Raw genomic sequence first — 19116 nt, forward strand, 5'->3', positions numbered from 1 at the left:
CCTGATGATCTTTCTTGTTCTGAGGCCTATCTTGTCTCTTCTTAATTATAGCCAGACCAACTTTCTTTTGGTTAGAGTTTGTATGGCATATATTTTTATTCATATATTTACTGTAAACTCATCTTAGGTCTTACTGTTTAAGTGGGCTCTTTTAGGCAGGTTTTGCATTTTTATCCATTGAGACAATTATTGTCTTTTATATGGTATGTTTACATTGCTCACTCTAAAAGTAACTATAGGTACAGTTGGATTATAATTTGCCATATTGAGAACTATTTCCTATTCCTTTCATTTGTTTCTTGTTATTGTTGTTGTTAATATTTTTCTTCTTATTCTAATTTTTCTCTTTTTTAATTTGAAATTTTACAATTCCTCACTGTTTTTTTCTATTTAATTATAATAACAACCTTTTAAAACTTTATAACTATATATATTTTACAATACTGAATATGAAATACACAAGTATAAATTCAAATTGTCTTTTTGCTTTACATGCAAGGTCCTTATAATAGTATAGTCTCCATTTCTCTCTAATCTCTAATTCATTTTTGCCTTCACATACACTGAAAACAGCCAATACACATTTATTATTGTTGCTTTAAATATATGATTTACTTCTAGAGTAAAAAAGGTAAGAAAAATCCACTTTTTTTCACTTTATTTCTTTAGATTATAGTTTCTGACCTCTTAACTTACTCCTTTGGCCTGAAAAACTTTTCAACAATTTCAGAGCAGGTATTCCAGCATTTTGTTCCCCAAATGTTTGTTCATCAGAGAAAGTCTTTATTTTTCCTTTACTTTGAAAGATGTTTTCACTGAAATTGAATGCTAGGTTATTATAGTTTATTCCTTTAATACTTTAAAGATGTCACTTATGTTCTGACTTTTGTATAATTTTTGATGAAGAGTTGATGTGATTCTAATCTTTGTTTATCCATTGTTAAGGTTTTTATTTTTCCCCCCTGTTGTTGTCAAGATTTTTCTCTTTACCTGTGATTTCAACAGTTTAGATATTATATGTCTCTGTGTGTGTGTGTGTAACTTTATCCTTCCATGCATTTCTGAGCTTTCTTAGATTTCTAACTTGCTCTCTACCATGAATACTGGAAGTTATCAACTCATTTCTTCACATATATGTCCTCTGCACCCTTCTCCCCATTTTGCCTTTTTTGAATTCCAATTACACATATACTACAATGTTTTATATTTCCCCACAGTACTTGAATGTGTTGAATGTGATTTTATGCTTTGTGTTTTATTTTTTCACTCTTTTTTCTCTATATGTTTTAGTATGGATAGCTTCTTTTGATGTGTCAACAAGTTCACTGATTTTTCCTTGGCTATATTCTACTTACGAATTCATAAAACATTTTTCATTTATGTTATTTTGGTTTGGATTTGCACTATGCTACTTGATTCTTTCTTAAAGTTTCATGTATTTGATGATATGTATCTGATCTTATATGTCATATTAGTTTTATGTTAGAGCCTTTAGTACATTATTCATTACTATTTTAAATTTTTTCAATATCTCTAACATGAGTCATTTTTTATTATGGTTCTGATTATTATGTTTTGCCTTTAGGCTCATTTTTTTATTTTGTTTCATAATGTGCCTTATATTTTACTTCATTACTATTTTATGAAATCTGGGACTGTTTTATAAGACAGAAGATATGGAGGTCAATATATGCAATGCAAAGAGCAAAAACATGATTTTTCTCCTTCTTGACTTTTATTGTTGAGGCTCTTATTAATCTATTCAGGAAGTTGTTGTTTAGTCGTTAGGTCATGTCCAACTCTCGTGACCCCATGGACTGTAGCCCTCCAGATCCTCTGTCCCTGGGATTTCCCAAGCAAGAATACTGGAGTGGATTGCCACTTCCTTCTCTAGGCAATCTCCCCGACCCAGGGATTAATGTGGCATCTCCTCCATTGGTGGGCAGATTCTTTACTGGTGAGTCACCAGAGAACCCTGAATGTGTTTAAATTGTATTATTGTTATGTTTGCCAGAAGTGAAGTTTATTGTTGGAATGGATACCAAATAATTCAAATTCTTAGAGTGAAAGCTGTTATCTCCCCCTTGGCTGTGTGTCTTCGCTTTGTGTTCCTTCCCAGTGGGAATTAGTCTCTTGAGCACTTCCTACTGTAGCCTCTGCTATTTTCACTCAAGTCTTAGTGAAAGTTAGTTTCATGAAAAAGGAGAAGTAGAAAGGAATGTTCTCGGATTTTATTCTTCAGTTTCTCATCAAGGAATGTATTGCAACCTTCATTTCAGCACTGTGAATTTCACAAGAATTCCTCTGCTCAAGTGATGGATTAAATTAGTAGTATTTATTAAGATGGTAAGTCTTGAGATTTACCAGTCAATCCTAAAGGAACTCAACCTTGACTATACATTGAAAGGACTGTTGCTGAAGCTGAAGCTCTAATACTTTGACAACTTGATGCAAAGAACTGACTTGTTGGAAAAGACCCTTACACTGGGAAAGACTGAGGCAAAAGGAGAAGTGGGCAGCAGAGGATGAGATGGTTAGACAGCATCACCAACTTACTGGACATGATTTGAACAAGTTCCAGGAGACTTTGGAAGACAGAGGAGCCTGGTGTTCTACAGTCCATGGGATCACAAAGTTGGACACAACTTAGCAATTAAACTATAGCAACAAAATCTGAAGAATTGTTTTAGGAATGCAGGATAAAACTAGTTATTTCACTAAATTTTGTGGGTCATTTGCTTCCACATGGAAGATAAAATTGTGTTTTTCTAATTCTCTTATGGTTGATTGAAGCCAGCAGAGTCATTACTTTCAGAACAGGTATTTAGTTGCTGACTAGAAATACTCTGGGGCTCTCTTTTATCACTGGAATAGGTATTAGTCAAGTTTAAGATTGTGGCTACTCTGTGAACTGAAGTTCTGAAGTGACTATGACTTACAGTACTGTCTGCTGACCCTCAACATACAGGTAGCATGAGAAAGAAATCAAAGTTTGTCATTTTGAGCTACTGAGATTTCATGATGTTTCCCTCTATAATAACATAACCTGTCTACACTAACTTGTCAAGGGAAAAAAGTCAATTGTTTAAGTTAGGATATTTTAAGTTTGAGATATGGATAGATATCTTGTAGTTGGATGACTGAGTGCAAGTGTCAGAGTGAAGGTAAGATTTGAAAATAAATTAGAAAATCATCCACACTTAGAAGATATTTTAATACCATGAGAATAGAAGATATTGTCTACTAAAACTTTAGAGAGAAAAGAAGAGGCAATGATTTTGAATATTTAAGAATCTGTTTGTAAGAGATCCAGTCAGTTAACCAAAAAAATTGTTTGTATTTTAATGGCCTAGAAGTTGAGAACAGAGTGTTTTAAGGAATGCTGGAGCAGCCACCAAATACAAGTTTTGCTTAAAATGTCAAAAGGCATGAATTAAATATGCTACTTAATTTAACAGCATGGAGGGTAATAGTTATATTATGAAAAGTTGTTTCAAAACTAAAAGCATAAGAAAAATTAAAGCAAGGAAAAGATAGTGAGAAATTCAAATTATTTTCATAATTTTCTGACATCAGGTGTATAAGACACTAGTAGTACACTATATATTTATATGTACTTCTGTATTTATATAACATATGTCTGTAAATTTTCATATGTATTTACATAGATGTATATAAACATACATGTACACATACAATTATATATATATATATGTGTGTGTGTGTGTGTGTGTATAATGCAGATAGTAGCACCGCTAAACTTTATACCACTATATAATAAACATTCCTCACAATCTCATTAACAATAAGATTTTCCTCACTTTTATGTAGGCTCTCAACTTTACTGTCCTAAAGTCCACAATTTCATTGACAAGTCTTCACAAGACAGTATAGACTTTACTACTGCTTTCCCTCTTCAGTTTTTTTCTGACCCTTACTGCCTTGTGCCAGAGGGACTCCCATGTTTTAGGCAGCAACCTGTTTCAAGGTAATAAAATCGGTATTTGCTACTTGTTGATGCTCAGTTCAGTTCAGTTCAGTCACTCAGTCATATCCAACTCTTTGCGACCCCATGAATCACAGCACATCAGGCCTCCCTGTCCATCACCAACTCCCAGAGTTTACTCAAACTCATGTCCATCGAGTCAGTGATGCCATCCAGCCATCTCATCCTCTGTCATCCCCTTCTCCTCCTGCCCGAATCCCTCCCAGCATCAGGGTCTTTTCCAAGAGTCAACTCTTCACATGAGGTGACCAAAGTATTGGAGTTTCAGCTTTAGCATCAGTCCTTCCAATGAACACCCAGGACTGATCTCCTTTGTTTTATTTTTTTTTAATATAAATTGATTTATTTTAATTGGAGGCCAATTACTTTACAATATTGTATTGGTTTTGCCATACTTCAACATGAATCCACCATGGATGTACATGTGTTCCTCATCCTGAACCCCACTCCCACCTTTCCCCATACCATCCCTCTGGGTCATCCCAGTGCACCAGCCCCGATTATCCTGCATCATGTATTGAACCTGGACTGGCAATTTGTTTCACATATGATATTATACAAGTTTCAATGCCATTCTCCCAAGCCATCCTACCCTTGCCCTCTCCCATAGAGTCCAAAAAACTGTTCTATACATCTGTGTCTCTTTTCCTGTCTCGCTTACAGGGTTATCATTGCCATCTTTCTAAATTCCATATATATGCGTTAGTATACTATATTGGTGTTTTTCTTTCTGGCTTACTTCACTCTGTATAATAGGCTCCAGTTTCATCCACCTCATTAAAACTGATTCAAATGTATTCTTTTTAAAGACTAAGTAATACTCCATTGTGTATATGTACCACAGCTTTCTTATCCATTCGTCTGCTGACAGACATCTAGGTTGCTTCCATGTCCTGGCTATTATAAACAGTGCTGCGATGAACATCGGGGTACACGTGTCTCTTTCAATTCTGGTTTCCTTGGTGTATATGCCCAGTAGTGGGATTGTTGGGTCATGCGGCAGTTCTGTTTCCAGTTTTTCAAGGAATCTCCACACTGTTCTCCAAAGTGGCTGAACTAGTTTGAATTCCCACCAACAGTGTAAGAGGGTTCCCTTTTCTCCACACCCTCTCCAGCATTTATTGCTTGTAGACTTTTCGATAGCAGCCATTTTGACTGGTGTGAAATGGTACCTCATTGTGGTTTTGATTTACATTTCTCATCCGCTTGGATCATGGAAAAAGGGAGAGAGTTCCAGAAAAACATCTACTTCTGCTTTATTGACTATGCCGAAGCCTTTGACTGTGTGGATCACAATAAACTGTGGAAAATTCTTCAAGAGATGGGAATACCAGACCACCTGACCTGCCTCTTGAGAAACCTATAATGCAGGTCAGGAAGCAACAGAACTGGACATGGAACAATAGACTGGTTCCAAATAGGACAAGGAGTATATCAAAGCTGTATATTGTCATCCTGCTTATTTAACTTATATGCAGAGTACACCATGAGAAACCCTGGGCTGTAAGAAGCACAAGCTGGAATCAAGATTGCCGAGAGAGATATCAATAACCTCAGATATGCAGATGACATCACCCTTATAGCAGAAAGTGAAGAGGAACTAAAAAGCCTCTTGATGAAAGTGAAAGAAGAGAGTGAAAAAGTTGGCTTAAAGCTCAACATTCAGAAAACAAAGATCATGGCATCTGGTCCCATCACTTTATGGGAAGTAGATGGAGAAACAGTGTCAGACTTTTTTTGGGGGGGCTCCAAAATCACTGCAGATGGTGATTTCAGCCATGAAATTAAAAGACACTCCTTGGAAGAAAAGTTATGACCAACCTAGACAGCATATTAAAAAGCAGAGACATTACTTTGCCAACAAAGGTCTGTCTAGTCAAGGCTATGGTTTTTCCTGTGGTCATGTATGGATGTGAGAGTTGGACTGTGAAGAAAGCTGAGCACTGAGGAATTGAAGCTTTTGAACTGTGGTGCTGGAGAAGACTCTTGAGAGTCCCTTAGACTGCAAGGAGATCCAACCAGTCCATCCTAAAGGATAATCAATCTGATTTTGGGGTTGACCATCTGGTGATGTCCATGTGTAGAGTCTTCTCCTGTGTTGTTGGAAGAGGGTGTTTGCTATGACCAGTGCGTTCTCTTAGCAAAACTCTATTAGCCTTTGCCCTGCTTCATTCTGTACTCCAAGGCCAAATTTGCCTGTTACTCCAGGTGATTCTTGACTTCCTACTTTTGCATTCCAGTCCCTATAATGAAAAGGACATCTTTTTTGGATGTTAGTCCTAAAAGGTCTTGTAGGTCTTCATATAACCATTCAACTTCAGCTTCTTCAGCATTATTGGTTGGGGCATAGGCTTGGATTACTGTGATATTGAATGGTTTGCCTCAGAAACGAACAGAGATCATTCTGCCATTTTTTAGATTGCATCCAAGTACTGCATTTCGAACTCTTTTGTTGACCGTGATGGCTACTCCATTTCTCCTAAGGGATTCCTGCCCACAGTAGTAGATAAAATTATCACCTGAGTTAAATTCACCCATTCTAATCCATTTTAGTTCGCTGATTCCTAGAATGTTGACGTTCACTCTTGCCATCTCCTGTTTGACCACTTCCAATTTGCCTTGATTCACGGACCTGACATTCCAGGTTCCTATGCAATATTGCTCTTTACAGCATCAGACCTTGCTTCTATCACCACTCACATCCACAACTGGGTATTGTTTTTGCTTTGGCTCCATCCCTTCATTCTTTCTGGAGTTATTTCTCCACTGATCTCCAGTAGCATATTGGGCACCTACCGACCTGGGAAGTTCCTTTTTCAGTATCCAACTTTTTCTTATTTCAGAATTTCTATGGGTGAGGGATACAGAAATTACTTAATTGGGTATCTCTGATTCAAGGATTACCAAGTAGCAGAAGTCAAGCTGTCAGCTGTAGCTGAAGGTTTTTCCGAAGGCTTGACTGGAGAGGGAGAGACATCCAAACTCATTCACAGTCTTTGGCAAGCCTGGGTCCTTTACCATGTGGTCCTCTCCATAGTGCTGCTTAACAACATAGCAGCTGGTACCTAACCATCAGAGTGAGTGATCCTAGAGACACTAAGAAAGAGGACACAAGACAAAACTTCAATCTGATATAATTTAATCTTGGTGTAACATCCATTAGTTCATAGGTTATATCATATTTATTGGAAGCAAGTCATTAAATCTAGCTTCTACTCAAGGGGACAGGATTAGATAGAGTTGTGAATACCAGTAGATAGAAATAACTGGGGTTTATTTTAGAAGCTGTGTGTATCTGCTCACTCACTCAGTGGTGTCCAACTCTGAAACCCTATGAGCTGTAGCCCTCCAGGCTCCTCTCTCCATGGGATTGTTCCAGGAATAATACAGTAGTGGATTGCCATTTCGTACTTCAGGGGATCTTCTTGACCTAAGGATTGAACCCGAATCTTCTGAATCTCTTGCACTGCAGGCAGAAACATTGCATGGCATAACAAAAACTGCCAATAAGAAAAAGGAATTTTACAAATACTCTTTCTCTATATCAGGAGTCCAGCAAAAGAGAAACAGTATTATTATGGCTGTTGTTTATGTAAAACAAATTTATTATTTCTCAGTTATCCCATTAAAAGTAAGCTACTATTTATTTCTCCACACCAATATATAGAAAACTTTGTTTTTCAATCACTAAGTCATGTCCAACTCTTTGTGACCTCATGGACTGCAGCATACCAGATTTCACTCTCCTTCACTATCCCCCAGAGTTTGCTCAAACTCATGTCCTGAACTGGCGGTGCTATCCAACCATCTCATTCTCTTTCACCCCTTTTTCCTAGTGCCCTCAGTGTTTCCCAACACCAGGGTCTTTTCCAGTGAGTCAGCTCTTCGCATCAGGTGGCCAAATTATTGGAGCTTCAGCTTCAGCATCAGTCCTTCCAATGAATATTCAGGACTGATTTCCTTTAGGATGGACTGGTTGGATCTCCTTGCAGTCCAAGGGACTCTCAAGAGTTTTTTCCAGCACCACAATTCTAAAGCTTCAGTTGTTTGATGTGCAGCCTTCTTTATGGCCCAACTGTCGCATCTGTACATGACTACAGGACAAACTATAACTTTGACTATACAGAACATAGGATATATGAAAACACAGTATATAGAAATTCATCAGAGATTTTCACACTGTCAAGTTTCAAGATTGCAGATTTATTTAATTTCACATTGTTTATGTGCATCATTAGTATTTTTGTAGGGAAATAAGCAGAGTTATTATCAGTGATGGCCAACAAATTCTGTTTTAGATAGGCCTATTATATGCTGGAAAAGAAAGTAAAGGGATATATAAATTAGTGGTGGTTTAGTTGCTAAGTCATGTCCGACTCTTGCGACCTCATGGACCATGGCCTGCCAGGCTCCTCTGTCCATGGGATTCTCCATGCAGGAATACTGGAATGGATTGCCATTTCCTTCTCCAGGGGAGCTTTCCAACCCAGTAATTGAACCCAGGTCTCCTGCATTGCAGGCAGATTCTTTACCAACTGAACTACAAGGGAAGCCTCATATAAATTGCCAGTTGTTTTTTATTTGTTTGAAGTAATTAAACCAAATAACTTCTATTATGATGGGTTAATTTGATTGTACCATTTTCTAAGTAGTAAAACATACATTCATAAGAGTTTCATGGAATTTATTTAATTCATCTAATCATCAAAAATATGTTGTTGGTTTCTTATAATAGCAATTCCATTTAGCTTGACTTTATCTGCTACTTTACTGAACAGGCTGACTATTAACTTTTTGCCATGATACTTCTGGCAAGATATATAAATAACATCTCTCAGTCCAACTATTTTGATTATTTTAAATATACTGCTTGATGTTGACAGGGTCATTGATTACTGCTATTTGGATGTGAACCACCCCCATACACTTTCAACAATTTATCAAGCATGTTGATGAGAATACCATGTGAGATGGTGCCAAAAGGTCTCAGTAAAATACAGATTTGTTAGATTTTTTTTCTCTCCCCTTATCTAAGATGCCTGTCATCCTGCCATCCTGCATGAGCAATGCTTTCAAGTTGAACAAATTTGAGATAGGAAGAACAAATATGCTGCCACCAGCCACACTTTATAAAAGTTTGACTAATGCTTAATGCTGAATGTAGTGGACAGATTGCTGACATGAACGGTTTTCATCATGTGGAATTTAATTCTTCTGTGTTTTTTTTTTTTTTTTTTTTTGTACATAGTAGAAATAGAAAATGAAATCTTCACCCATAGTATACAAAATTTACAGCTCTCTGGACTGCAAGGAGATCTGACCAGTCCATTCTAAAGGAGATCAGCTCTGGGTGTTCTTTGGAGGGAATGATGCTAAAGCTGAAGCTCCAGTACTTTGGCCACCTCATGCAAAGAGTTGACTCACAGGAAAAGACTCTGATGCTGGGAGGGGTTGGAGGCAGTAGGAAAAGGGGACGACAGAGGATGAGATGGCTGGATGGCATCACCGACTCAATGGACATGAGTTTGAGTGAACTCCGGGAGTTGGTGATGGACAGGGAGGCCTAGCATGCTGCGATTCATGGGGTCGCAAAGAGTCGGACCCTACTGAGTGACTGAACTGAACTGAACTGAAGCAAAAGATATTCACTATAATTTTTTTTTCCTCATTATACTTTCTGTTCCAATATCCTGGTCACTTACATCTATGAATGCATTATTTTTTCAGTATGATGCATGTGGGTGTTCTTGTTTGACAATTATTGCTGACAGATGAGGACATTCTGGAGACCATTCAAGGTCTGATGCCCTTGAGTAAGGCTGAGAGGTAGATGGTTTGCAGTGTATGTGAATGGGTTTATATTTCCATTGGAGACCACGGAAATAATTACTGACTTAACTTTGTAAATATCCCATTTTCCATCACTGTAATGAATAACCTATAGACTGATTCTCAAGCCGGAAATCTTACATACATACATACATACATATATACATATTTATTAAAAGTGTTCCAACTTTGTGTTTTTTCCATCTTGCACTCGAGTTAGATAACTTGCTAAATAAGACAAGGAAGAGCAATCTGCATTGCTAAATATATGTCCAGAAAATTTATCTGAAACCAACCATCAACAGCACAGAGCCATAGTCTGAAATGCCACTGAAACAAATTTAGATAAATTCCTTTATTAAAATACTTTTTTCAAGATTATGTTCAGTTTTTAAAATTATGAATCATTTTTATCTCAGAAAAACATAAGGCTATTCATAGATGGCTTATTTTGTTAGTTTTTTTTATAGTAATTTTATCATATCTCAGTAATCCTTTTTCTTTAAAACATATCAACTTAATACTTCTGTAGTATCAGTGCATGTATTTATATTTTTTCCTTGGCTTACAACACTGTTATATCTACTTTGAATACCCTTTTCTCCTTATGTTACCATTTTCCTCATTCACTTTGAGTTTATAATGTGATTTATGAAGGAATGACTTTCATAACTGAGAGGAACCACTGAATGACAGATAGATACTTTGCTTCAAAAACACAGACATTTTAACTAATTGTATTTTCAATGTGACAAGCATGCATGCTCAGTCACATCTGTGTCCGACTCTGCAACCCCATGAACTGCACCCAGCCAATTTCCTCCTTCCATGGAATTTTCCAAGTAAGAATACTGGAGTGGGATCTTCCTAACCCAGGGATCGATCTTGTGTCTCTTGCATCTCCTGGATTGGCAGGCAGATTCTTTGCCACTGCTCCGCCTAGGAAGCCCATCAATGCAAAAAAGGGGGCTTTAAAAAAGAAAAAAAGTTTAATGATTTTCAACTGTGCTTGATCCAGTTAGTGGAGCTGCTTGATAATTATGAAGAACTGCTGAGTCACATACATCCCTAAAGAAAGTATTCTCACTAAGGAAAGTCAAATGGGATAGTGTTAACTGAAATGAGAACCAAAAATACTTACAGAACAGAGTTACAAAAAAGTCAATAAAATTAAATAAGATAAAAATTATATCTTAAAAAATAGATCATGGATGATTGCTTAAAAGATCTTCATAGTATTCAAAATTAATCTATACTCAGTTTTCAATAATTAGACAATTTCTGATATTATACATTTTATAATTGATAACATAAAACAGGCTAAAATAGCCATAACAAGCACCCTTTTAGAACAAAACATCAAAGTAGATATAATTGCATGAATTCTTACAGTTATTTATAAATAAATACTTAAAACAGATTGGAAAGTGAGACTATAAATAGAAGCTTGAGAAATGCACTTGTGCATGTGTTATCATCAACATATTCTCTATAACTTATACAAAGTTTATAATAGTTATTAAAGAAAAAACTAGTGAAAAATGAACACCTTGCAGATACAAATTGCCAATATATGTGAAAAGTTGTTCTCATTCGTAGTCAAGCAACAAATTTTATATTAAAATATCATTCTATGCCATTAGATTGGCAAAATTATTATAAATACGTATCATCTATTTATCTACTTATGTATTCTACTTATGTATTTAGCCATCCTCTATCTATCTACCCATCATATAGCTATCTGTCTATTCTCATCTACTCATCCATTTTTCTGGCAGTTTTCAATGCTAAGGAATATGAAAATGAAGAGGGAAATTAATTCTCATAGACTCCTACTGGAAATAAGAATAGTAACAAGTTGTTTGGAAAGCCATCTGGCAATGACTATTAAAACATGATTTAGCATCCCTGCCACAGGTTTTATTTCATAGTTAGAAAAACATTTGTACACAAGGATACTTAGTATATAGTATAGATTATTATAGCCATTTAGCATAATCTCTTTCAGTTCAGTTCATTTGAGTTAAGTTACTCAGTCGTGCCCGACTCTTTGTGACCCCATGAATCACAGCACGCCAGGCTTCCCCATCTATCACCAACTCCCGGAGTTTAACCCAACCCATGTCCATCGAGTCAGTGATGCCATCCAGCCATCTCATCCTCTGTCATCCCCTTCTCTCCTCCTGCCTCCAATCCCTCCCAGCATCAGGGTCTTTTCCAATGAGTCAACTCTTCGCATGAGGTAGCCAGAGTATTGGAGTTTCAGCTTCAGCATCAGTCCTTCCAATGAACATTCAGGACTGATTTCGTTAGGCTGGACTGGTTGGATCTCCTTGCAGTCCAGGGGGATCTCAAGAGTCTTCTCCAACACCACAGTTCAAAAGCATCAATTCTTCTGTGCTTAGATTTCTTCTTTTTTTTAATTTAAATTTATTTATTTTAATTGGAAGCTAATTACTTTACAATATTTTATTGGTTTTGCCATACATCATAGTCCAACTCTCACATGCATACATGACTACTGGAAAAACCATAGTCTTGACTAGATGTACCTTTGTTGGCAAAGTAATGTCTCTGCTTTTGAATATGCTATCTAGGTTGGTCATAACTTTTCTTCCAAGGAGTAAGTATCTTTAAATTTAACGGCTGCAATCACCATCTGCAGTGATTTTGGAGCCCCCCAAAAATAAAGTCTGACACTGTTGCCACTGTTTCCCCATCTATTTCCCATGAAGTGATGGGACCAGATGCCATGATCTTAGTTTTCCTAATGTTGAGCTTTAAGCCAACTTTTTCACTCTCTTCTTTCACTTTCATCAAGAGGCTTTTTAGTTCCTCTTCACTTTCTGCCATAAGGGTGGTGTCATCTGCATATCTGAGGTTATTGATATCTCTCCTGGAAATCTTGATTCCAGCTTGTGCTTCTTCCAGCCCAGCATTTCTCATGATGTACTCTGCATATAAGTTAAATAAGCAGGGTGACAATATACAGCCTTGACGTACTCCTTTTCTATTTGGAACCAGTCTGTTGTTAGGTATTAGTTATTGACTCGATGTAGCAGGAAATGGCAACTCACTCCAGTACTCTTGCCTGGGAAATCCCATGGACAGAGGAGCCTGGTAGGCTACAGTCCGTGGGGTCGGACACGTTGAAAGACTTCACTTTCACTTTTCACTTTCATGCATTGGAGAAGGAACTGGCAACCCACTCCAGTGTTCTTGTCTGGGGAATCCCAAGGACGGAGGAGCTTGGTGGGCTGCCATTTATGGGGTCATACAGAGTCAGACACGACTGAAGTGACTTAGCAGCAGCAGCAGCAAATATAGTACATGTGTGTTTAAAGAAGATGGAATATATTCAAATCCTTTATATTTTCTTGGGATGATTTAGAATGAATATGTTAAATTGTATATCAGATTTTCATGAAGAGAAAAATTTAAACAATATGTAACAACATATATGGTAAGGCAAATTTAACTTAGACGTAATAATTTTAGAGCATGAAGAAACAAGAAAATAGTGGTGGGAAGTTAGTAATACAAAATACATGTTGTCCTTAAAAATAAAATCTAAAACTCAAACCAAAATAAAGAATTATTTAAGAAGATAGACCATTATATATTTTGTTATGACTTTAAATACTTTGGACTACTATAAACTGCCAAAATTTTAATAAGCTACAAAAGAAATATTTTATATAATTTGTCCAAGTAAAGGATACTGGGAATAAAAGACCTTTGTGGAAAACAATATTCTTCAAAATTTATGTGTATTATAGTGTATTGATTAGTGAGATTAATGAATTACTACCTGTAAATAAAGTAATTCAGATATTCAGAAATCCAGAACATATAAGTTTTATATCACAGCAGAGAAAATGATATACTAAAGCATGATGCTTTACTCGTTATTGAATAATTTCAATCTCTCATACAGTGTAATGAATTTAAACAAATAAGTATCAATAGAATGTAAGAATTGATAAATAATAACCATGCCATTTTCTTTGACAATCTCATGGATGTGTGATTTAGGAATCCCAACATAGTATCTTAACAATTACTCAAAAGGTGATAATGGTAGAACATCTAAGTATTTAGAAAAATAAATAAATTTTGAGCATTTACTTTACCATGTATGGGAAATTATATTCCAATTAGATCAATAATCAAACTAAGCTTCCTGGTCACCTGAACAATTGAAAGAGTCTATTTCTCTGTTCATGTCCAAATTGTTCAAAACGAGAATAAGGGGAAAAAACTGAGAAAAAAAAAATACTCCCAAGAGCAAGGAAGGAAATGAGAACTAATCAATATGTCGAAAAATCATGGTTAATAGATACTTTGGGGACAAGAAAAAGTTGCCCTACAAATCAAACTTACTGAGTGCCTGCTTAGCCTGGGACGGACATAAAATAAATCAACTCATGATGCAGAACACTGGAAATTATCAGAAATTTAAGACAAAATGTAGGGTGCAATCAGGGGTTGAATATTAGTGGATAGTTGAAAGTTTCTGAAAATCTTAAACTGATATCACCAAATGAATCCCCTTATTTCTAGTTACTCTGGTCACCATTTACTATTACCTTCTTTAGCGAGGTTCTTTCATACATTTCTCTTACACAGAGATAGTTTGTTACACTCTGCATTTCAACCTGGCATCCCCCTTTCCTAAATGACTCTTTAAAACTGTTCAAGCATTCAATTTATTTCTATGTGTTTTAAAATTCTCTGGATTTTGACAAGTCATTGTATCATGTATCCACCTTTATAGTAACTTGCCTAGCACTTTCACTAACCTAGGAATAAAAAAAGAAAGAAAGAAGAGTTTCCCCTATTCAACCTTTCTCCCCTTCCCATGAATCCATGACTTTTACTGCTCTTTTACCATTGTTACAGCTTTGCCTTTTCAAGAGCAACTGGTTGGAATAATAGCATGTATCTACTTCAGACTACCCTCTTCCACATAGCAATAGGAATTTAAGTTTCACTTTTATCATTTTACTGGTTCATAACATTTCTTTTTGTCGCCAAATAATTTTTTATTGTATGGGTATGCCAAACTTGCTTATTTGATTATTTTTAAATCAACTTATGTAAAGACATTTTGTTACTTCCAATTTGGGGCTATAATGTAATAAGTTACTATAGAAATTCATATGCAGGCTGTTGTGTGGATGTAAGCTTGAAATTCACATGAGGAAACACCTAAAGGTGTGATTGTTAGAGCACATGACAAGACTATGTTTAACTTTTGTAAGAAACTATCAAACTGTATTCCAAAGTGTTTGAAACTCTTTGTAGTCCCCCCAGCAATAAAGAGAGTTCCTGTTGCTTCACAGTTTCTTGTAATTATATTTTCAGAGTATATTTGTGTTTTGTTTGTTTTTGTTTGTTTTTAAAATGACTTTATCCATTCTAATATATGTATATGTGTGTACCTTCTTTTAATTGGCAATTTCCTAATCACAAATTATGCTGAGCACTTTTTCATATGCTTATTCACCCAGTTTATCTTTTTAGGTAATTCATTGTTTAGAATGCTTGCACATTTTAAAGTTTAACTGTTTGTTATTTCATTGTTTCACAGAATTTTTGATATTTTAAGAATCCATTATCACATATGAGTCAAAATTCTTCCAAAAATAGTGAATGCCACCATCTATATAGGTATATAAATAGGGGGATATAATGTTTTCAGGGGCTTTCCAGGTGGTTCTACTGGTAAAGAACCTGCTTGCCAATGCAGGATATGTAAGAGACACAGGTTCAACCCCTGGTTTAGGAAGATCCCCTGGAGGAGGGCATGGCAACCCACTGCAGTATTCTTGCCTGGAGAATTCCATGGATAGAGAGCCTGCCAGGTTACAGTCCATGGGTTTGCAGAGCCAGACGCGATTCAAGTGACTAAGAATGCACACGTGCAATGTTTTCAGAGAGGCATAGACAGCATTACATAGTAAGTAAATTTTGAGCTGACAAATGAGGAATAAAAAATGAAAATGAGGCTGAGATCTGGAGCTTACAGCATGGACAGAATCATTCAGGTATCAGGGAGCAGTAGAAGTACTGAATAAAAGCTGATATGTCTAAAACATATAGAAAGATGACAGACAAGGTTTAAGTGTTTTGCAAGGGTCAGGTTTTGCTGTGGATTTTGTTTATCTGGCAGGGACAAATGAATGTGGGATCAACACAATCAAAGTTTTTCTGTAAAATGAGTGCACTGTCTTCAATTTTAACACTTTTTAGATTAAATAAAACATGGATGCAGGAAAAGTAGTTAGGAAATTATTACAGTTGCCCAGGTATGACACGCTGGTGGCTTGGAATAGGTTGTTGTAAGAGTTAAAATCAGCATGGCAGATTTATATGTTGTCTGTCTGAAAATGAAAAACTTTCTCCATTTAGAGCTGTAGAAAATTGATGACTGATCTTAAAGTCCACTGTTAAGTGGAAACACTGGAGAAGCACCAGAAAGAGTTGGTATGGACCAGTTAAGTTATAGATCAGAAAGTTGGAGGCAGGGATAACTAAAATATGGTGTGATGAACTCCAAGAAAAGAGTGGTTCAAGGAGAGCACAAGCAATCATGCCATGTGCTGCTTAGAGGGCATATGGAATAATTTTTATAAAGGCTAGATTCAGAAATGCTTTATATGCTGTCAATCTTGACAAGAGGAGACTAAGTGTTGAGAGTATTAAGCTGCAGTTGTACAACAACCATACTGAAAACTTTATTTTGCTGGGAAGTAAACATTATAGTGTGTGTGTGTGTGTAGTTATTTCTTTACAATTTTATTTTGCATTATTGAGAAATCTTCCAAATATTGAATCCTGAATTTCTTGAGAAGCTGCAGATAAAAGAAGTTATAAACAGCAGAAAGCCTTGCCAACTAAGAAATGGTTGATTGGCATCACAAAACTTCATCCCAAAACTTTTCTCCAGGGTGCATGTGTGCTAAGTCGCTTCAGTCATTCCCCACTCTTCTCACCCCCCTGGACTGTAGCCTGTCAGGTTCCTCTGTCCATGGGATTCTCCAGGAAAGAATACTGGAATGGATTGCCATGCCCTCCTCCAGGGGACCGAACTTGTGTCTCTTACATTTCCTGCATTGGCAGGCGGGTTCTTTACCACCAGGGACACCTGGGAAGCCTCTTTTCCAGGATGCTTAGTCCTAATAGATATGCTTGGCTACAGATGAGGCTCAAGGTTTCCTTTAGCATCTCTGTTCTATTTTTTATAAGACAAGCTAGCTAGGTGACTTCTTTGGAGTTTTTTTCTTCTGCAAGCAAAATCTCTCCTCTGTAATTTAACATCGGAAAGAGAAAAGAACGAAAGATGGATTAAATGAATGAGACCTCAAAGAAAAGAGACTAGTTGTCCCTAATGCACGATCAGTGAGAAAACTTGGCTGCATTACTGTCTTTATCTTGGTCTCTGCTCTTTCTCATCAAAGAAGGATACAGGAAGTGAGAAAGAAAACCTTGCTCTCCTCCACAGAAAGTAACAATCATCTCAAAATATAATTATGCTACTTTAATCCTAAAAGAGTACTTGCTCTATCAATTAATAGTTTCTGTGACTTTATATCTGTCCAAGAGTTGATAATGAAAAAGCTTAAGAAAAATGCTTATTATTGAATATTGAGGAAAATAAAATTTTCTGCCTGGATCAGGAACATACAATAGAACCTAGAATACTTTAGTTTTCTAGATTCTTCACTTCCTGTGTAGCCTGTATTGCATTTTTACCTAATGGTAAAATTTCTGGAGTTTTTCATGACTTTTCTTCTGGTTATTATCAGTTTTTTAAAAAGGGTTAAAAAATGCTCAGCGAGGATCTACAAGGCAATTAGCAGTAATGGAAGCTTGTTAATACATTAAAGGTCTTATGAATGTGGCCATAAAATGTCATCACTTTATGTTACCATGCCTCATCTAAACTTAGGAGCCATTTATGTTACAAGTTCCAGAAGCAATTGGTTTAACACTGTTGACATATTGATATGACTCTGGACAAATCAGGCTTGAAATATATTAATACAAATTACATTCCCCACAGTAATGTCTTGCTTTTTTTTGTCACTATTATTTCTCAAGCCTCTGCAGTACATGGAACACCATTATGATGTATTGACTAATGAATGTCAGGATCAGTCAACATCCCTGCAGCATTCAAAAGAAAACACTGCAAGAGAAAGACAACATGTGAATATCACAAATAAACCAAGTAGGATAGATGCTGTATCACTTTAAAATTTTTTGTTAAGCATTTTTCTTTTATTATATGATTTTCTCTGTGTAAATTAGCAAAAGCAACACCTTCTAAATCTATGAGATAATAAAAAAAACCCAGCATATTCTTTGAGTATATTAATTAGAAAAAAAAAAAAAAAGCCTCCTACTTGGCATTTGAGCTTGGGTTAGCAAGCCTTGGTAGTATTTAGTGGTTTTCAAAACTGCCCCTAAGTATTACAAACTTGGTAGAACTGTGGACTTCCCAAGTGGCACTAGTGCTAAAGAATCTGCATGCCAATGCAGAAGTCAAAAGAGACACAGGTTCGATCCCTGGGTGGGAAAGATGCCCTGGAGGAGGAGATGGCAACGCACTGCAGAATCCTTGCCTAGTAAATCCCATGGACAGAGGAACCTGGTGGGTTATAGCCACTGGGATTACGAACATCGGACACGGCTGAACAACTGAGCACCTGCACATACAGAACTGTGGAAGAGTAAATGTGGCAAAAGTTTTGTACTTTTATCTCTGAATTTTTTTTGTTACTCATCCAGTGTTGAATCACCAAGAACAAAATTTACAAGTGGAAAGACAAGAGTTTTTATATTTACTATAATTCATGTTTATGAAATGTCAACTACTTAGCAAAATTCAACTGAATTAATAACCATGCTTGCCTTGTACTATGAGAACCTCAATTTATTGTCAAAATACAGAATGTGTTTTAGCGAAATGAGGGGTTGTTTGGATTCAGGATTTCTACTGATAATTTTCCCATAAGAGACTATAAGCTGTCTATTTTATTACACAAACTTTTAAAACTAATTTTCAGTGAATACAGTTCTTACTCTTGTTGAACTAAAAGATTATCAGAGAAAATCCATCTTTCTTTTGTTGTACTTTACAAAACAATTTATCTAACACCTCCCTTTCAAGGATTATATTCAATATATTCTCCAATCACATAAATTACACTCAGGAGTTGCTAGGGGCTTGTGTTTTTCTGCTTCATAAGGGAGAAGGGCTGAATCCTTCC

Source organism: Bubalus kerabau, chromosome 12 (genome assembly GCF_029407905.1).
Source record: "Bubalus kerabau isolate K-KA32 ecotype Philippines breed swamp buffalo chromosome 12, PCC_UOA_SB_1v2, whole genome shotgun sequence".
NCBI lineage: Eukaryota > Metazoa > Chordata > Mammalia > Artiodactyla > Bovidae > Bubalus > Bubalus kerabau.